The sequence below is a fragment of the Callithrix jacchus genome, chromosome 16, assembly GCF_049354715.1.
Source record: "Callithrix jacchus isolate 240 chromosome 16, calJac240_pri, whole genome shotgun sequence".
NCBI classification, from domain to species: domain Eukaryota; kingdom Metazoa; phylum Chordata; class Mammalia; order Primates; family Cebidae; genus Callithrix; species Callithrix jacchus.
In genome coordinates, this window is record NC_133517.1 from 46,833,113 (window position 1) to 46,854,818 (window position 21,706).

The window sequence follows — 21,706 nt, forward strand, 5'->3', positions numbered from 1 at the left end:
GATCAGAAAGGTGAGTGGGAGGACTCCTCCCCGACACCCCTGGCCTTTCCCGGTGGGCATCAATGAGCTCAGGGTCTCCGTGCAAGGGGGCTGGGCTCTCTGACTACTGGCATGCCACTGACGTAGAGGTAATTAACGGATAGTTTCTACCATGACCTGCTGACCCCTTTATAGGAACCACTGTGAAGATAAAACGACGTTCTGTTTTCTTTTTTCTTAGTGTCTCCAGTGCCTGAAACCTTCGCAGTCATCACACTATTTCGTGTTTATCATTAATCTTCCAGTTGAAAGCATCCCCTTTTCTCTCCTCTTGTTCCTGCCCTGGTCCATCTACAGTTCAGGTGATGGACCCTCTCAGAAAATGCTCCCTGTGAAGCCAAAATGTGGTGAGTTAGACTGGGCCGTTTCCAGCATGCCCCTCGTCACCCCGTGCCTGTGCAGTGTCATCTACTTCTGATAACAGCCTTGGGCTGAGGGTGCAGGGGAGGATGGTTTTATGCCACGGATACCTCATTCGTCAATGCTGTCTTCTGAATCTTTCTCCTCACGTCCATTATCACAGGCCTAGAACAATTGTTTTTATTAGACAGTTTAATACATTGCCTCTTAGACCAGCAGGCAAACCCAAGCATCTTTCTGACTCCTGTGCTGTCATTAACATGCTTCTTAACTCAAAACAGCTGTTCCTCCCCTTCCGCCTCCCCTCCTCTTCTCTCCCAACCTTTGCTCCTTAGACAAAGTTTGCTTATTCAGAAACTTTGGCGGAAAAGATTTTTGAGTAAATGAGAATTCTGGAAAGATAAGGATTTGTGTCTTTCAGCATGGACACCTTTTAATTTTAACCATTTTGATGAAAATATTTCCAAAATCTGTTGTTTGGTACCTTCTTAAACAGAGAAAATAGGATGAAATTTAATTTTTTTCTTTATGCCTTGGGATCATAATAGTGAACAAGATTTTGTTACTCTGCTGAAGTGCAACAGGGCCCCGAGGGTCTTTTGGAGCACATAAAGGGTCCCAAATTTTCTGATTCTGAAGTTATTTTGAAAACTTTTAAATAGATTCTCTGTCTCCCTGCTTTTCATCAGTCCATTGACCTGTCACTCTGGTTATCAACACACCCTATTTTCAGAAGTTCTTCTCCCTAATTTTCTAATTTTCAACTTACTTTACTGTGAGCATAGAAGACCAATACAGACACACGCTTAAACATGTGGGCATACAGATGTGCATTAGAACTGGGTGTAAAGAGGTGTGAGGAGGTACCTAAGAGTTTTCTATAAGTAAATGGATTCTGTTGCAAATTCTGTATTTTGGTTTCCCAGGGACTGCTTTTGTTAAATTGTTTGCTCATTTTAGAAATAGAAAGTTGCAAGACAAATGAGTTTAATAAATATGAAAAGCTCCCAGATTTCTAGGAGTCATCTACCTTTCTAGAAAGTTCTTCCTAGGTTCATTTTTTTTTTTTTCACTTACTGCAAGTGTAGGCAATGGTTACTAAAAGGAGATTCCTTTTATGAGAGGCCTGTCATTATCCCAACTTCACGTACAAATGATTTTACTATCTTCAAAATGTGATCATGATATTCTCAAACTATAGTCATTTTTAAAAAAACCTACCAGGTGCAAAAACAAACTGCAACCACAACAGCTAAATCCCTCTCTCTCCCTCATTGTCCTCTTTGGCAAAGTTCTGTGGAAAGCTGAATAAATGAACAGGGCCATTTGACAGAGTGTAACACACACCAGCCCTGTTGTGCAATGCCTTGAACGTAAGTCCTTTTCAACTAAACAGAGGTATATTTTCTTTTATATTGTTGACTTTGACCCTGAAGCTTAGCAAAGAACACTTGTGCAACATTTTCTGGATCAATTTATCATCCGCTCAGAGCAGACGTGCATCTTTCTCATCATTAAAGGGAAACCAAACCCATCTACATAATCCCGCATTCTGCTTTGTTTCTTTCCAGTCCTTCATGTTGTAGATTCTGAAATATTAATGAAGGGATGTGAGAGTAATGTGCTCTATTCTCACATCCAGCCCCAGTGGGAGCAAGGATATGGCCAGGGAGTGGGAGAATGAGCAATTTCCTCATTTTGCAAAACAGTGTTGCTCCAAGTCAGGTTGTTGGATTCTATCTCTGAATCTCCAAGGTGGAGATCTAAAATCCAGATTCCTAGGCTAGTCTACACCTATGGAATCAATGTTTCTGGAGGACGGGGCTTTGTCACTGACGTTTTAAATGGGTGTATTTAAAACTGATTGGAGTAGATGGCGCCTGAGCTTTTTCTTTACTTAATGAATTCTATGCCGCGGACTCTTATGTGAATACTGGTGATAAACTACTTACAGGCTGGGCATCATGGCTCATACCTGTAATCCCAGATCTTTGGGAGACCAAGGCAGGAGAATCACTTGGGCTCAGGAGATTGAGACCAGTTTGGGCAACAGAGAACTTGTTTCTATATATATATTTAAATGTACTTATAGAATACTCATAATAACGTTTATTATTGTGAGAATAATAACTTTTGTTTGTATAGCAACATTTTTTAACTTTTCAAAGTGTTTTTCTATTTTCTTATATATAACCCCCAGAGGTGGGCAGGGGAGGTGTCATTACCTCCATTTTAGAGCTGTAATAAGGTCCCTGAAGCTTAATGACTTGTGCCAACTACATTGTAACTTAGTGGTCAGGAGTCAGGACTGGCGGGCAGATCTTCTGTCCTCATTTCACTGTACATTTGCTGTTCTAACATCCAAGACAAAAGAATAAGCTTTATTAAAGTGACCCTTAAAAATGGACTTGAGCTGAAATCAGCGCCTTCCAAGCTGCTCCACGTGCTGTCGAGTGTGCTGTGCATTTGCTACTGAGAGACGAAAGCACAGACAAACGTGCCCTGCACACTGGGAGAGAAATGGGAATCTTCAAAACAAAGGAATTTCATTCCTCCTCTGTTCATCCCCTTCAATTTTCTGATCCACTCCCACTTTCTTGTAAAGACTTAAACTCTGAAATAATTATATGAAATTAAGTCGGTAAAAGCCAGGCTCGTTTCCTTAAGATTCATGTGTTAACATTTGGGGCAGTTTTCTCAGGACTCAGGGAGATGATTATTTCTGAGGTTGGCTGCGGGAAGTTCCTCTTCCCTAGGGAGAAGCGAGCGTCCTTCTCAGGACACCTCCCTCAGTGACACAGCCTAACTGTGAGCAGAAATTTATAAAAAATGTTAGTTGATTTTTTTTAAGTGCTGGAGACTTTTCTCTTTTTACTTCTGGTCATAACTATCCACTGTCCAAAAAAAGGAGACACAGCAGGCTCTAAACTCTCTGAGGCTGAATGCAAATTGAGTGTCTGGGAGTCTGAGGGAGGTGCGGGAAACACTTTCCAGCACCACTGGCCTGTTTTTATCTGTAGATCAAGATAAGCAAGTCAGAGGGTTGTTAGCAAAAAGGAATCTCTTTGGGCAAATTATAATTCTCTTAAAAGAAAAGAACATGAAAGTGGGACCTTGCCTGGCACCACTGTATGCAGTAAAATGAATGAAAGTTTGGAACATGAGGATCCTTTGCATTGGAAAATGGCTTGGGTGCCCATGCTAAAGCCACGCTGAGTTTCCTGTGTTCCTGCAGCAGCCTGGGAGGAGAGCGGCAGGGTCACATTCAGGTGGTGCTTGCCTGCCTTGACACACCATTTCTTATTATGACGCCTTTGTAAACCCCTTCCCTTTTGCTTCACAGGGCTTGTAAAAGCACCCGAAAACCTCTGCCTTCCTGTGCCTCCCTGCCCCGAGGTAGAAATCCTCCTCTTGCAGGAAGTGCAAAGCAAAGTTCAAAGCTTTCTTGGTCAAAAGAAAGTGTGCCTGATCCAGGATAACATGATTAGGTAACAATTAGGCCAAAAAAAAAAAAAAAAAAGCCAGGGCCCTGCATCACTGGCCAGTGCTGGCCTTCTGCAATCTCTGCTTTTCTAAAAGATACTTATTATTTCCTTGTTCAGCATGAAGATGCAATCCCAATTTGAATCCATTTAGGGTCAAAGCCACAGATAGCTTTGGGCTCTCACGGGATGGAGAGCTCTGATGAGTCTGTGATGGAATATCCCCACCAAATACAGAGGCTAAGGAATGGAGCTTAAGAGAGGAATGACAAAGAAAGGAAGCAAGGGTCCGCATACCCAGGGCAGGCCCTGTTGCTCTGGTTGCTTTCTGCAGAACTGCCAGGCTTGTTTCCTCCCCAAAACACAAGCCCACTTCTACCCATGTTAAAAGCAGGTTAAAAGAGGTCATAAATCTTTCTGGGCACCGAAGATCCATGGAAAACGTGGCCTGATGTCTTTGACATCTGTTTTGGGTTCCCAGCCTCAGCTGGCTCCACTGCCCTTTCTCCTGCGATAACTCACAGGCCCCATTCAGGCCGCCGAGTGGCAGGTATAGAGTGTCTCCCCTTGGAGCACTGGGGATGAGGGGTGAGCATCCGGGCAGCAGGCGAGCCCCCAAGGCTGGCCCGCTGACACCGTAAGTCTATACCCTGGGGCTGGTGGAGGGGAGGCTGTGGGATTGATGGTGTAAATGGGCAGCACACACAGCCCGCAGAGGGGAGGCCGGTGGCGGGTGGGAGAGCACTGGCTGAGGTTGGTCACACGGAGATTGAATTTCAGCCGAATTAGATCAGAGCTGTGGGAAACAGCACCTCCTTCACACACACAGCCGGTCTCATAGGAAGATGTGGGAGGGCGGCTGGGGAGACAGAGGCAGGCAGCTGCGATGAAATACTGAAGTCCGCTCACAGCAGCTAACAGCTAACTTAATTACTCAACTACCTCTCCCCAGCCTACTGGCCAGGCTTCGCAGACTCTGGGGTTTTAGACTGAAAGGCTCCATGGTTCCAGGGAAAGATGGGGTGGTCAGCATTTAAAACACACCGTGGTTTGGGAGTGCGGCTGCATATGTCTCTAAAGGAAGAAAAGCGTGGTTATAAATGTACAAGAAGAACTTTTAGATCCACAGCTATAGAAGGCAAACTCCAGAAGGGATTTTCGTGGCTTTCACTGCTACCTTTAGGGGTTTGATGTTTTATAGCATTTCATTAACATGCAATGCGAGCTCTCAATACCATAACTGTGTTCACTGCTGCTGCTAGAAACTGTTTCTCTAATCCCCTTTCTCTGCTTAATAACCCGACGCCATTTCAGTGACCCAGAATACCAGCTTTTCTTGAGGAGGCATTGGAGGAGTGGAAAATTGGGAGAAAGTTTTAGAATTAAAATGGGAACACTTGCAGTCCTATTAAAAAGGGCAAGAAGTCAGCTGCTTTGAAATTCACCCCCTCAGCAGGGGTGGGGAAAGCCTTTCCAGGAGACAGTGGGAACACATTTGTTCCCTAAGCTGGCACCAGAGTGGCTTTCTCCAGGGCAGCCAGGGGCTGGCATTCTGTATACACCCTTTGAATCAGGGAGCCTTCAAACGATCCTTTTTTCTCTTCCTGTCACTCAACAAGAGGCTGGCGGCAAAAATTCCTACAGCAGCTTCTCCTGAACCAGGCAGAAAACAACCCCAAGGCTGCTCTGTGCTCCCTAATCTCCTGGTTTGCACATCCATTTTGAGCCTGCTTGCTCCTGATGAGGAGAAAACTATCTCAACTGCTCATTAAAGGTCCCAGGTTTGTCACGATGCCGTGGTCTTTATGCATAGCCCTCCTTTTCTCAGACTGAGCAGCTTCTGGAGTTTTGTACAATGCCTGGGCCTGAGGAAACCTGCCAGGCTGTCCCCAGTAGGGTGAATGATCATCCCCCTGTAACAGACAGCAATACCCAGAGCAGAGACAGAGTCCACGCTGTGAGATCTGACTCAGTGTTTGAATTCTTAGGAGCTTACCACTTTGTTGGATTTCTCATGACTGAAAAAAAGAGACCATTCAGATCTGGACAAGAACTTAGGTGCTGTTTTGGACTCCCCTAGATTAGGTGGGTACCCAAAAGAGTGTGTGGAAAAACTGCAGGGAATCTGAGTCCTCTGAAATGGGATGAAAAATGTATATGTCAAAATTGTGTATATTTCCTCCAGCCCCAGGAAGAGAGCCCTATATATACTGTTGAACAGATCTGTTGATTTTCAAGATTCCAAGACTCCTCTAGACTTCAGAACTATTGTTTTATATTAAACATTTTGCAAAGGTAATTTTAAGAGGGAGCATTAATTTCCCTCCATCACAGGCTCTGCAAAGTACAATGCACTGTCTACTGTCTACTTTGCCACATGGAGCCTGGCTGCTTGACTCGTGTAACTCAATGTAAACAGTAACCAAGAGAGGATGCACACAAGCAGGCAGGGTATGACCACAGGGTCACTGCTTGGCATGGCTATGCTGCTGCTGGAGAATGGTTCTCTCTCAGATGATCTATTCTGTTAATCCCTCTGTCCCAGAATTCGTAGTCCCAAGGCGGTGCTGTGGGAGGACATATTAACAAAAAGAAAGAGCATAAATGAGAACCCTAAAGAGGTTACAGGGTTTAGGCTTGATGAACCTCTTAGATAAGAAAGTTAGGTAGATATAGAGCAAGATTTGCATTCATCACATGGGAAGAATGTATGCTGGCCTGTGGGTACAAACCCCTTTCTGCCAGGGTAGGGAAGGTCCTTGGGGGAAAGGTGGTTGTCATAATACATCTTAAACAATAACAAAGATGCCAGAATCCCATAGTTTCCCTTTTTGGAGTTGATATTTGGATGCAAATTACAGGCATGTTTTGCCTTAAAAAAAATCCACTGGGTGCAGTGGCTCATCCCTGTAATCCCAGCACTTTGGGAGGCCGAAGCAGGCAGATCACCTGAGGTCAGGAGTATGAGACCAGCCTGGCAACCATGGTGAAACCCCATCTCTACTAAAAATATATAATTTGCTGGGTCTGGTGACATTCATTTGTAATCCCAGCTACTTGGGAGGCTGAGGCACAAGAATCACTTAAACCCATGGTTGCAGTGAGCTGAGATTGTGCCACTGTACTCCAGCCTGGGCAACAAGAGGGAAATTCCATCTCAAAAAAAGAAAAGAAAATCCAATGTTGATCAATTGATTTCCCAAAGCAGATAAATTGGGAAATTGGGTGTGGTGATTGTTTACATTAAATAGTAGCTACTGGCTCGGCAAGATGGCTCACACCTGTAATCCCAGCACCTTGGAAGACTGAGGCGGCTGATCACTTGAGGCCAGGAGTTTGAGACCAGCCTGGGCAACATGGTAAAACCCTGTCTCTACAAAAACCAAATCAAACCAAACCAAACAAAACAAAACAAAAATTAGCCAGGCATGGTTGTGTGCCCCTGTAGTCCCAGATACTCAGGAGGCTGAGGTGAGAAGATCTGAGTGTGAGGAGATTGAAGCTGCAGTGAGGTGTGATTGTGCCACTGCACTTTAGCCTAGATGACAGAGTGAGACCTTGACTTAAAAGAAAAAAAAAAAAACCCACAAAAACCCAAAAAACAGCAAAAACTAGCTACCATTGATGCAGGACTCACGTGAGCAGAGCTTTACATACTTTATCTCAAACAATTCTTCTGACAGTACAATGAAATGGGTACCATTTCTCCGTTTTTCAGATGAGAAACTTAAGGTTTAGAGAGTTTAAGCTCCTTTCAGAAGATTACTTCTCTACCAAGTGCCAGAGAGAGCCAGCGTTGAAAGCCAGATCAGTCTACCTCCAAAGACTATGCTCTCAAATTCTCTACTATCAGCTCCTCAGTGCAGTGGGATTTGATGCTTTCCCAGAAATATCAAGACCCTAAATGCATCTTAAACACAATTAGATTTTCAAAAGTAAAAAAAAAAGAACGAAATTTTACCAAGTGCCTACTGTCCAGATAGTATGTCAGGGGATATGACTATGCCATTTTGTAAAAATTTAAATTTTATAAAATATTCAATTCTTGTGGAATATTTTCAAAATACACCTGTCAGTTACAGTTAGGTACACACATGCAAATCCTCTCCCTCAAGCAGTCTCACAAACTAGTCACAACCTTCCCAGGACAGAGGGCAGACTTTGCTCCCTATTTTATCCTCTCTGGGCATAGAATATTTGTCTTGGCCGATGCATAATTACCGAATGAATTAGTTAATTACTGAATGAATTAGTAAGTACAAACATGAACCTATTTTGAGAACAGCCATCAGAAAGTCTTATTTCTTAAGATGGAAGTAGCTCACCCTGGCTATGATGGATATATGGAGAATGCTCAGTAAACACCCAAAGGGAGGTCTCACGCAGAAGACTAAGACAGATGAGAGAAAAAATGAGACAAGGATATGGAGATATTGTTTTTGAAACTTGAAAAACTATACTTTGTTTTTCTAACGTTTAGTTGTTTCTATTCAGATTGGGGAAACTAAAAGCTCTTACTTGTTCAAAGTTTTACCTGATGAACATTATACCTACCCCTTTCAGAGATCTCAATGAATGAGTTCGTCTGTGATTTTTTTTTCAGCACTGTGATCCAAATGACATCCAAACATAACATTCCTCCCTACCCCCGCCTCCTCGTGCATGTGTGTTTGGTAAATGTTAGTGTGCCCAGGGTCTTTAATATTGGGAAGTTACCATTCATTTTTTTGGTTGGAAATGCAAATAGTCCATCAAAATGTAATGCTTTCGGTGAACCAGAGATTGAAAGAATGGACCAGTTTTAAGGACAGTAATCACGGACTTAATTTGCAGCTTAAGAAAGATCATTTCTGCTGAATAGTATCCTGAAGCAAACACTACCAAGGGGAGCTATGGACTTTCCAGACTTAATGTTCTTAAAACAATGGATAAACATCCCTCTTGAGAAACGCAGGTATTCACATGCTTAAAGACAGAGGTTTGGTACATATGCTATCCTTTTTTTTTCTCTCTCTTGAGGCAGGGTCTTGCTTTATTGCCTAGACTGGAGTGCAGTGGCACAGTCATAGCTCACTGCAGCCTCCGCCTCCCAAAGTCTTGGGATTATAGATGTGAGCCACTGCACCTGGCCTGCAGATGCTATCTGAAGGCTGCTTGCAGGTCTCTGGTGTGGTCAGAGCTAATGGGTTGTAAAGTCATCAGAAAGTTAGCTGCTCCTTGTTTTAGCTCAGTCTCTGTCTGCCCTTATGTCTTCAGGCCAATAGCAGAGAGTGGTAGCCTCCAGAAGAGGAAACAATCATTGGGCCCAGAGTTCTTCATTGCCTGCTTCACACATTACAATTCAGTATCCCAATTAGATAGTTCCAGGGACCCTCCCTCCCTTCTTTCCTTCCTTCCACTGACTCATTCATCCATTCATTCAACAATTGATTGAGCCTCTCCTTATGGCCTTGTAGCAGCCCCCATCTGGGGGGAGGACACACACCAGTAAGCCCTTAGACTCCAATATGCAATCAAGGGTTAGAGCTACCACAGCCATTGGGACAGCAGAGTGGAGGGACACCTGACTGTTGGCAGTCAGGGACAAGGAGATTTTCCTAGAGGAAGGGAGCTTGAGCTGAGCCTTTCAACTCTCTCTTTTTTTTAATTTTTTATTTTTTGTTGTTGGAGACAGGTTCTCACTCTGTTCCCCAGACTGGAGTATAGTGGTGCGATCTTAGCTCACCCCAACCTCTGCCTCCCAGGCTCAAGCGATTCTCCTGCCTCAGCCTCAAGCGATTCTCCTGCCTCAGCCTCCTGAGTAGTTGGGATTACAGGCACATGCCACTACCACCCAGCTAATTTTTGTATTTTTAGTAGAGACGGGGTTCACCACATTGGCCAAGCTGGTCTTGAACTCCTGACCTCAAATGATCCACCTGCCTCGGCCTTCCAAAGTGCTGGGATTACAGGTGTGAGCTACTGCACCTGGCCTAAGCTGAGCCTTTAAGAATATAAGAAAAGTTTGCTAGGAAGAAAAGAAATGGTAAGGCTCTCCAGGCTGATGGAATACCGTGTGTGAAAAAGCATGGGCGTGGGGAAGAGGGGAGAAGTAGACAGGAGAAATGGTGGCAGAGGCCAAGAAGGGAAGTAACCTTGCCTGGACTCAAGGCTGTGTGCAGAGCCATGATGGGGAGATGAGGTCAGATAAGAATAACAATTGCTAACATTTATTAAACACCTGCTATTTTCCAGGCGCTGTCCTAATGGTTTTATGTGTTTTGACTTAGTTAATCATGGCAACAGCCTTATGAGGTGTGTATAAATATCACTGCTGTTTTTCAGCATCACAGGGAGATCAAGTATTTTGCCCAAGAGCACACAGCTAGAGTGGAGAAGTTAGGTTTCAACCCAGACTGATTAACTCCAGAGTGTGTGCTATTCATGGCTATGCCAGACTGCCCTGATGGCCTCGGGTTTGCCTTGCCAATTGACAAAGGTGACTCTTCCCCACCCATTGGCCCATGGTTAGAGGTTACCATGACTGTGGAGATAGGGTTCTTGTGCCATTCTCTCCTTCTTTAGACCACAGGGAGTGAAGCTGCTCACACGGTTTAGTACAGAAAGCCAATGCAGACGGTAGGGACCATATTGGTTTTATTCATCAATGAAAATTCAGTACCAAGCCCAGTGCCTGGTATACAGTAAGCACTCGCTTAATACTTATGGAAGAAACAACAAATGAGTTCATGGATTTTTATCTATTAAATATATGGAAGTGGCTGGGCATGGTGGCTCACACCTGTAATCCAAGCATTTTGGAGACCAAGGTGGGAGGATCACCTGAGGTTGTGAGTTCAAGACCAGCCTGACCAATATGGTGAAACCCCGTCTTTAAAAAAAAAAAAAAAAAAATATATATATATATATGAAAGTGAATTCAGACTTCTTCAGGGTTATGTTTACCTTCACTTTTGAGATGTAAATTAACAAAAAACGAGATTCCACTAAAACCTTGTCACGTATATATTTGGAAATCTGTGAAACAGTCAACCCCAAACCAAAATTTGCATAACATTAGCTTATTTCTTTCAAATTTACAACATGGATTGTGGGGTGTGCGTGTGTCTGTGTATGCATGTGTATTCCATGTGTACCATGTGAATTTGCTTTAATACGTATGTTCTGTAATTCACAAATGGTTCCAGCTTCCTACTCTTCCAGTTAAAATAAACAAAAAGGAGGGTCCCGAGTGTCTACGATTTTCATAAGACCTATGCTGTTTCTTCTGCAGATGATCAACAGTTGCCTGCCTTCGACATTGGAGCACACAAGAACTAGATAGGTAATAGAATTAGCTCACACTAACGTCCAGGCATGGAATTTGCCCAGTGACATTAATGCATCGATTGCTTCCTATATATTTCAGTGTCATAAACAAAGTTGCTCTTTTCTTTGCAAGAAGAAAAGAGCACGGTGGAAACAGAGAAGTGTGTCTTCTGTTTGGTCAGCAAGGCAGGAAAGGCCTTGTGTGCTCTGTCCATCAACACTGATAAGCTGTGACATCAGGAGGCTGGGAGGACACCCAGCTGTTCCACCTACACTGAATCCCAGGGCGCATGATCCTGCTCCGGAAGCAAAGGGAGCTCAAACAGGGAAAGATGAACACCATGAGCACAAATAGTTTTCTACTTGAAGTTTCTTAAATTATTTGAGTATCCATATATTTGAGCTTCAGGAGACCATTATTTTCTGGGTTTCTTCCTTGTAGCTCAAAGAGTATGTGTTTTGAGCCACCCTTTGTGAGATATTCAGCCTAAGTTTGTACTTCTAACACGTCAGTAAACTGATATAGTTCAAGAACATCGCTTTTCCCAGAGTTACCTGTTATTTTTCACTAAAAGGCCTCAGTCAAAACTCAGAAATGTGTTTTGAGCATTTCAGTTGGTGTGGCCCCTCTTCTTCCAAAAGAGTCCAGATCTTAAGGAATCCAGCAAAACTAGAACAAGATGCATCATAATTGGTTTCTGTGAATTAAGAAACAATTGATTTTTAATTTCTTAAGTATAATAGTATTTGATTTCTTAAGTAATTTTTGACTAAGTATAGTAGTATTTGATGCTTTTTATTCAATTGTGAAGAGTATTAATGATTCTAACAAGTTTTATGTGCTTTATAGTTTCAAATGCCTCCTACGAAGTTTACATTTGTTCATTTGATTCTCGTTAGCCCTTTCTGAAATGAAGAAAATTATCATTATGCTACTCTTGCAGATGAGGACACTGAAGTTCAGGAAACATACCAGGTTAAGGGATTTGCCTTAGAGGCAGCCTGGGAAAAGCAAAGGAGCAAGAACTTGAACCGAGTTCAAGTTCCAAAACCCATTTTCCTCTTATCCACTTAGCGGATAAATCAAGAAAAGCGAGAAACTTATTCTTGAGTGTGTAACACAGGCTAGGCAATTTTATACATACTATTTCATTTATAAACTGCAGGTAGGAAGCTATTATCAGGGATAAAGAAATTAAGATTCCAAGAGGACCAATAACTTAATAGATGCTTGATAAGTGACGGAGCCTTCTCAGTGAAAAATAACAGGCAACTCTGGGAAAGATACAGGTAACTCTTGAACTATATCAGCTTACTGAAATTTGTGCAAACCTAGGCAGAATATCTCACAAAAGGAAGCTTATTTGTAAAAAGTGGAGTTTGGTTGGCTTTTTTCTTTCTATTCTGAGGAATATTTTCTTTTCCTTTTCAGAAAGTCCAGGTCAGGAACTGTATCTTTGCCCAGCCACCTGCAAACAGACTTGAGAACAATGTAAACTGCCCTCTGCAGGATATTGATTCTGATGGAGCAAATGTTGATTAAGCAGAATGGTAGCTTTTTTTAACTGGAGGAATTCCAGATCTTTCCTTAGGCCCATCTCTCCAGGGAAATGAGCTCTATCCTTAAAAATCTACAGAAAACCTGAGTAAGAATGAAGATTTATGATGGGAGACGCTGGGCGGAAGACGGCTGGCTATCTGGTAGGCTATCTAGAAGCTCATCTTTGTGTTATTAGAGAAACACTCCCGCTCTTGACAGGATATGGTCTGCTTATCACATAATCTTCTCAAGTTTCATTCCCATTCTGCTTACAAATGCCCCAAATATAAAGAGATGCATTTCATCAAGACAGCCTTTTAAGAGGCAGTTGATCCCAGCTGTTGCCGTCTATCTTAAACACCTACCTTTTCACCCTAGTGTGGAGTTTACATGTCGATAAGGGATGTAAAAAAGGGAACTTGAGAAATCTCAGCAGAGGAAAAGCATTGAGGCTGCCTCTGGGGATTGGAGCAGGAGTAGAAAGCTCAGGAAGCTCTAAGTTCCAGAATACCCCTCCTTTCCAGAGAGGAGCCCTGGGGCGATGCTGGCTTGCCTCAGGCCTTGAGCTGACCTGAAATACCAGGGATTGTAAATTCTTCTCCAGGCACCTAAGCTGACGGATTCATTGCCTGCTACTCTGGCATTTTCTTGTCAAGAGCTGGTGGTAAATCGAAGTGAAAGATGCAGGTAGGAACTGGAGAGCCAGACCCAGAAAGTTTTGGCTCACCCACGGACCCTCCGTCCTGGCATTGTCCATGCTCATCCGTGATGAATACTCAATACCTGATTTCATGACATACATATGTAGACCTGGGACGCATTCCCAGACTGCCAAATGGGATATGCTGGCAAATGACCTGGGAGTTTTCTTTGACTCCTGGGTCTGCAAGCTCAGAAAGCCAGGGGCTCTTGGAGACTGCTAAGTCTGGAAGGCTTTCATGTGGAATACTGAGGGGGAGGTTAGAATTAATATTAAGTGGGCAAAACAGGAGGGGTGGTTTCAGAGTCCTGCTTGGGTCCTGGTGCAGCCTGTTGTAGCTGATAGGGATGGAGGCGGGGAAGTATCTCCTTTGTTGGAGAAGAAATTAACCTGTGACTGTGAATCCAGTCAGCTCCCTCCTAAAGGCTGGGCTGCAGTGTTTGAAGTCGGGACTGGTGTGTTTTGGGAAGCTGGCTGCATCAGGTTCCCATTAGTCCAGACAGCCGCACCAATGTGTTCACACCATGACATGGTAACAATTAAGCTTTCTGCTACTGGTCCTTACCCTGGGGTGAGGCTCTTTTTCTATTTTACCAATGTGACTTAAAGTTGCCCTGGTTTCCTTGTGGCTCGATTTCCTGCAGATTCCTGTTACTTCATGTCTAATCTTCTGAGACCACTCATTAGACCACACAAATTGTAACAATTGTCTCCAGCACACAGATCCTGTTCCAGACCCTCCATGTACCTAGGAAAAAGACTATCTCTCTGAAAGGTGAGAGTTACTTCCTGTGTAAATAGGCGAATTACAAAAAATCAGAGGTATAACTATTAGGGAAAATAAACTAATTATACTCCTATACCCTGAGACAAGCTAAAATTATTTTCTTTCGTTTTTTTAAAAAAAAGAGTGGGTTAGAACAATTGTTTCCATTTTCAGTGATGAGAGGGAGAATACATGGACAAATGACTGTAGTATAAAGCAGAAAAACAAAGGGATCATTAAATTCTTTGGTTTCCCCAAGCAAGAAAAATATTTCTTTATAGACAATAAGCCAGATCAGAGAAATTCCCGTTTAAACTGAACCTTGAAAAATAGGTGGAATTTGGATACATGGAAGTTGATCGAAAGAAGAAAGAAGCATTTAAAAGAGGGAACAAAGGCAACAAAAATGTGGGCATTTTCTTAGGACTTACTGTGGCTTAAGCACTGATAGACGCTATGGGAAATAAAAGAGTATAGATGCCTGTTGGTTTACAATGAAGTTTTGTCCTGATATGCCCATTGTAAGATGAAAATATTATAAGATGAAAATGCATTTAGGGGCCAGGTGAGGTGGCTCACACCTATAATCCCAGCATTTTGGGAGGCCATTAGAGTGAACCCCGTCTCTACTAAAAATACAAAAATTAGCTGGGTGTGGTGGCATGTGCCTATAATCCCAGCTACTCTGGAGGCTGAAGCAGGAGAATTGCTTGAACCTGGGAGGCAGAGGTTGCAGTGAGCCGGGATCACGCCACTGATTCCAGCCTGGGTGACAGAGTGAAAATCCGTCTCAAAATAAAAGAAAGAACATGCATTTAATATACCTACCCTACTGAACATAAGAGCTTAGCCTAGCCTATTTAAACATGCTCAGAACATTTCCATTAGCCCATAGTTGGACAAAATCATCTGGCAACACAGTGCACTGTAGAGTATCACTTGTTTACCCACGTGATCCTGTGGCTGCCTGGTACAGGATTTGATCTGGCTGCTGTAGCTCACTGCCCAGCATTGACAGAGAGAATTGCACTGCTTTCTACTGAGTGTATATTGTTTTTGTTCCTTTGTAAAGTTGAAAAGTCAAACTATTGTAAGTTGGGGACTATCTACAAGACATAGATCCTGCCTTTAAGAGGCCTTCATTTGAGTTTGAAGTGATAAAACACACACAGTTGTAATCCCAGCACTTTGGGAGGCCGAGGCGGGTGGATCATGAGGTCAAGGGATCGAGACCATCCTGGTCAACATGGTGAAACACTGTCTCTACTAAAAATACAAAAAATTAGCTGGGCATGGTGGCGCATGCCTGTAATCCCAGCTACTCGGGAGGCTGAGGCAGGAGAATTGCCTGAACCCAGGAGGCAGAGGTTGCGGTGAGCCGAGATTACACCATTACACTCCAGCCTGGGTAACAAGAGCAAAACTTCGTCTCAAAAACAACAACAACAACAACAACAAAAAACACACACAGGACAAAAATAATTTAGAGAACAATGTAAGAGGCATATGACCTTAAATCACTGTAGACCCAGGTAACATTTAATTGTGGTATGTACGTGATAAATATGATTTCAAGTGAAGAGTTGTCAAAGTTTGGTGAAATAGCAAGACCAGACTTGAGGGGGGTGACGTTTAGTTAGATGCATAGGGCTGAAGGAAAGACATTAAGAGAAAGGAGAAAATGAATGAACTGAGAATATGGCAGGCCACATGCTGCAGACTGGTGATTCTCCAGCTTCAGGGTGCATCAGACTCATCCAGAGAACTTGTTAACACACATGTCCCTGAGTTCCACAGCTCTTTCTGATTTAGTAGGTCTGGTATGAGGTGTGATGAGTTGCATTCTGGCAGCCTCCCTAGTGATGCCGATGTACCTGGTCTGGAAACCCAGACTTTGAGAACTGCTGGGGACAGATCAGCATGCCCAGAGCACAAGCATTTACTTGGGGGAAATAGTGGGAAATCAGACTGTACAAGGGAAGTCCACCAGAGAAGTATTAAAAATCAGTTTTCTCTTAACTTCCTTCTTTTTCCTGACTGTTGATTCCTCATCTGAACAAAACTATAAACACTCTTGATTTTTTCTGTTCCCAAATGCCTTCTTGGTTTAGCGTGAGTTACTGAAAAAGAACAAAATCATGGTTTTATGCCTCCAGAAGAACTTTCATGGTTAAAGCTGGATATCATTTCAGAAGACAGGTTCCATGAATCCCTCTGCAAGACACATATTCTTAAATAGCTTTGACTCTTCCAGGAAGTATGTTCTGTTACGGGATTGGTGTTAAGGAGCTTTACACATTGAAGGGCCACTGTCATGGCCAACCCCTTGAAAGCCAAGTATTAAAACCACTGACCAAAGAGACATTGCAAAAGGATGCCCTCTTTGATTGCTTTCCTAAGAGTCACATCGCTTATTATCTCAAATGTTTTACCAACAGCAGTTATAATCCTTATTACATTATCTTTTTGCTGTGGCACATTTAAATAAAAACTTACCATCTATTTTTATAGAAAAAAGAAGTAAGCCAGATTAACGTGGCAGAGTTGGGGGAGGTGTCCAAACTTGAAAAAAAATTTAAAATGTCTTTATCTTTATTCTGTTTGAAATAAGACAATATCATAATCTTCTTTCTACCTCATGGGGTTTTAAAAATAAATTTCTCCTAGAGTTTGTTAGCTTGATGGAGGTGGGAATGTTTTTCTGCAGACAGTCTCTCTTACATGTGTTTAAAGATCAAGCTATAATATGCTATAGTCTGTAGACAGAAATGCACAGTGCACTCTCCAAAATTTTCTTCAATCCTTTGACTATTGAAGATGGTAAGAGTTCTGTAATATACAAATGACAGTGATTAAAGAACAACACAATATACACAGTTCATAGCATGATCATATTTACAAAGTACTAATTTCATATAAACGCCAAAAATATATACTGTTATACTGTTCAAATTTTGAATTGAGCAAATAAATTAGCTAGGAAGAGAATTTATAATATAACAATGAACCACATTTATCATTTATTATCTTTTCTCATGATTTAATGGGTGAAGGATAACTAAAGTAAATAACTTTTAAGGTATTTCCTTTTGTAGAAAGAAATGACATATTTCAGTTCCATAATGAAATTAGGGACTGATATGGTTTGGCTGTGTCCTCACCCAAGTCTCATCTTGAATGGTAGTTCCCATAATCCCCAGGTATCATGGGAGGGACCCAGTGGGAGGTAATTGAATCAGAAGGGTGGTTTATTCCCATCCTGTTCTTGTGATAGAGAATAAGTCTTATGAGAGCTGATGGTTTCATAAAGGGCAGGGCTCCTGTACACGCTCTCTTGTAAGAAGTGCCTTTGCTTCTCCTTTGCCTTCAGCTATGATTGTGAGACCTCCCCAGTCATGGGGAACTGTGAGTCCATTACATCTCTTTTTCTTTATAAATTACCCAGTCTAGGATGTTTCTTCATGGCAGCCTGAAAATGGACTAATACAGGGACTAAAGGTGCTCATTGCAGTGCTTAGAAAGGAAATTTTGCTGCACAGGTAAGAGAGAGGTAGGAAACTATTACATGCATTGAGAGCTGGACAGGAACTTTCAGGGGCTGGGTTGACTGTGGCGCCTGCCTGGAAACCCATGGTGGCTTAATGACAGGGTGAGGCCAGAATCCCGGATTCATCAGAATTGCTGACTCCCTCACTGGGACCCTCTCCAGACTCTACTAACGAGCAGCTTCTTTTTAGAAAAGAATTTTTTTTGTAAATTTAATCTCATATTTATTACCTACTGACACATTAAGGATCTTTGTAAAAATATCCTGAGCGAAAATAAGTTGAATACAACAAAGAAAATTTAATTTCTCCTCTAACCCAGTATCAAAGATGATATTTCAATTTTGTTTTTCTTAGCCATGTGTATTTTTCTGTGAAGAAAATGTATTAAATTGAGATCAGGTTTGCTTTTTTTTTGAGACAAAGTCTAACTCTGTCACCCAGGCTGGAGTGCAGTGTCCTGATCTCCGCAACCTCTACCTCACAGGTTATAGCGATTCTGCTGCCTCAGCCTCCTGAGCAGCTGCCATCACAGGCGCCCGCCACCATACCCGGATAATTTTTGTATTTTTAGCAGAGATGGGGTTTCAGCAGGTTAGCCAGGCTGTTCTCGAACTCCTGGCATCAAGTGATCTGCCAGCCTGCCCTGGCCTCCCAAGAGCAGGGATTATAGGCTTCCACCACCGTGCCTGGCCAGGTTTCCATTTATTTTTGACATGCAGTGCTTATTTTCCGTCTCATGTTAGTGCATTTGTACATTATGTTTGTGAGCTGCAGACATGGTGTTCTCCAGTATAATACATAAAATTGTTAGTGGGACCTGTGCCAGGTATCTCTCTGAAGGATGAAGACTAGATTTTAAATAAATAAGTCAGTTGATTCATTCAATGATTGTTCTTGCTTTCTGTACCTCACCTGGGGAGAACATACTCCTGTTTTTTTGTTGTTGTTTTTGAGATGGAGTCTCACTCTGTTACCCAGACTGGAGTGCAATGGCGCAATCTCAGCTCACTGCAACCTCCACCTCCTGGGTTCAGGTGATTCTTCTGCCTCAACGTCCCAAGTAGCTGGGACTACAGGTGCCACCACACCCAGCTAATTTCTTTCGTGTTTTTAGTAGAGATGGGGTTTTACCGTCTTGGCCAGGCTAGTCTTGAACTCCTGACCTCGTGATCCATATGCCTCAGCCTCCCAAAGTTCTTGGATTACAGGCATGAGCCTCCATGCCCGGCCCCTCCTATTTTACATTCTATTGCTCAAAACTCTTAGAACCCCTCCAGTATTTGTCCTCAAGCTAGCTGTTGAATTTCTTCACAAATTTGGTCTTATTATTTTATTGTAATTTTACTTATTTATTTATTGAGGCAGGTCTTGTTCTGTCTCCCAGGCTTTGAGTGCAGTGGTGTGATCATTGCTTACTGTTGCCTTGACCTCCTGGGATCAAGCAATTCTCTGACCTCAGCCCCCTGAATAGATGGGATCACAGGTATGCACCACCATGCTTGGCTAATTTTTAGTTTTTAATGTAGAGGTGGGGTCCTTCTATGTTGTCCAGGCTGGTCTCAAACTCCTGGCCTCAAGTGATCCTCCCACCTTGGACTCCCAAAATGCTAAAATTACAGGTGTGAGCTATTGCATCCAGCCTTGTCATTTTATTCTTGACCAGAAACACATAGCTCAGTTTAGTCAACTACTTCATTTATCAAACAATGGTTTTTAAAAATTTTTTATTTTAAGTTCCGGGGTCCATGTGCAGGATGTGTAGGTTTGTTACGTAGGTAAACGAGTGCCATGGTGGTTTGCTGCAGTTATTAACCCATCACCTAGGTATTAAGCCCAGCATGCATTTGCTATTTTTCCTAATGCTCTCCCTTTCCCTACCCCACTCCCCAACAGGCCCCATGTGCTGCTCCCCTCCCTGTGTCCATGTGTTCTCATTGTTCAGCTCCCACTTATAAGTGAGAACATGTGGTGTTTGTTTTACTGTTCCTGTGTTAGTTTGCTGAGGATTATGGCATCTAGCTTCATCCATGTCTCTGCAAAGGATGTGATCCCATTGTTTTTATGGCTGCATAGTATTCCATGGTGTATATGTACCACTTTTTTTTTTTAATCCAGCCTATCATTGATGGGCATTTGGGTTGATTCCATGTTTTTGCTATTGTGAATAGTGCTGCAATGAACATATGCATGCATGTATCTTTGTAATAGAATGATTTATATTTCTTTGGGTATGTACCCAGTAATGGGACTGCTGGGTAAAATGATATTCTGGTTCTAGATCTTTGAGGAATCACCTCGTGTTCTTCCATAATGGTTGAACTAATTAACGTTCTCACCAATAGTGTAAAAGCCTTCCTATTTCTCTGCAACCTTGCCAGCATGTCTTGTTTCTTGACTTGTTTTTTTTTTTTTGAGATGGAGTCTTGCTGTGTTGCCCAGGCTGGAGAGCAGTGGCACGATCTCGGCTCACTGCAAACTCTGCCTCCCAGGTTCAAGCGATTCTCCTGCCTCAGCCTCCCGAGTAACTTGGATTACAGGTGTGTGCCACCATGCATGGTTAATTTTTGTATTTTTAGTAGAGGCAGGATTTTGCCGCATTGGCTAGGCTGGTCTCAAACTCCTGGCCTCAAGTGATCCGCCTGCCTTGGCCTATCAAACTGCTGGGATTACAGGTGTGAGCCACGACATCCAGTAGTGTTTCTTGACTTTTTAATAATTGCCATTCTGACTGATGTGAGATGGCATCTCATTGTGGTTTTGATTTGCATTTCTCTAATGATCGGTGATGTTGAGCTTTTTTTCATACATTTCTTGGCCACATGAAAGTCTTCTTTTGAGAAGTGTCTGTTCATGTCCTTTGCCCACGTTTTAAAAAAATTTTGAGATGGAGTCCTTCTCTGCTGCCAGGCTAGAGTGCAGTGGCGCAATCTCAGCTCACTGCAACCTCCACCTCTCAGGTTCAAGTGATTCTTCTGCCTCAGCTTCGTGAGTAGCTGGGACTACAGGTATGCACCACCATGCCCAGCTAATTTTTGTATTTTTAGTCGAGACAGGGTTTTACCATGTTGGCCAGGATGGTCTCAATCTCTTGACATTGTGATCCTCCCGTGTTGGCTTCCCAAAGTGCTAGAATTACAGGCATGAGCCACCATGCCCGGCCCGTTGCCCACTTTTTAATGTTTTTTTTTCCTTATAAATTTGTTTAAGTTCCATGTAGATTCTGGATATTAGACCTTTGTCAGATGGATAGATTGCAAAAATTTTCTCCCACTCTGTAGGCTGCCTGTTTCCTCTGATAATATTTTCTTTTGCTGTGCCGAAGCTCTTTAGTTTAATTAGATCTCATTTGTCAGTTTTTGCTTTGGTTGCAATTGCTTTTGGCAATTTCATCATAAAATCTTAGCCCATGCCTATGTCCTGAATGGTACTGCCTAGATTTTCTTTTAGGGTTTTTATAGTTTTGAGTTTTACATTTAAGTCTTTAATGCATCGTGAGTTAATTTTTGTATAAGGCATAGTAAGGAAGGGGTCCAGTTTCAATTTTCTGCATATGGCTAGCCAGTTCTTCCAGCACCATTTATTAAATAGGGAATCCTTTCCCCATTGCTTTCTGTTAAAAGAAAAACTTCAGCTGAATCAAACAATGCTTACTGCCTTTTGTTTTTTTCCAGAAATCAAATCCATCAACATCAAATCCACACAGAAAGAATGATGATAGGCTGGCTGGATGAGGTGGCTTATGCCCATAATCCCAGCACTTTGAGAGGCCGAGGTAGGTGGATTACTTAAGGCCAGGAGTTCAAGATCAGACTGGCCAACAAGGCAAATCCCCATTCTCTACTAAAAATACAAACATTAGCAGGGTATGGTGGCATGGGCCTGGAGTCCCAGCTACTAGGGAGGCTGAGGTGGGAAGATCACCTGAGCCTAGGAGGTAGAGGTTATAGTGAGCTGAGATCGTGC

General features: G+C 42.7%; 1 protein-coding gene across 2 annotated transcripts in view; it reads left to right on the forward strand.

Annotated features, from left to right (window-relative positions):
* MRPS28 (mitochondrial ribosomal protein S28) overlaps positions 1 to 21,706 on the forward strand; it is a 240,982-nt gene that overhangs the window by 204,715 nt on the left and 14,561 nt on the right. Inside the window, exon 4 of one of the 2 annotated variants that reach the window (XR_013527928.1) lies at positions 221 to 21,515. The exons of the other annotated variant lie outside the window; for it this stretch is intronic. The gene's annotated coding sequence lies outside the window, so the exon portion shown is untranslated. The remainder of the gene's footprint in view (positions 1 to 220; positions 21,516 to 21,706) is intronic. 2 annotated transcript variants of the gene reach the window in all.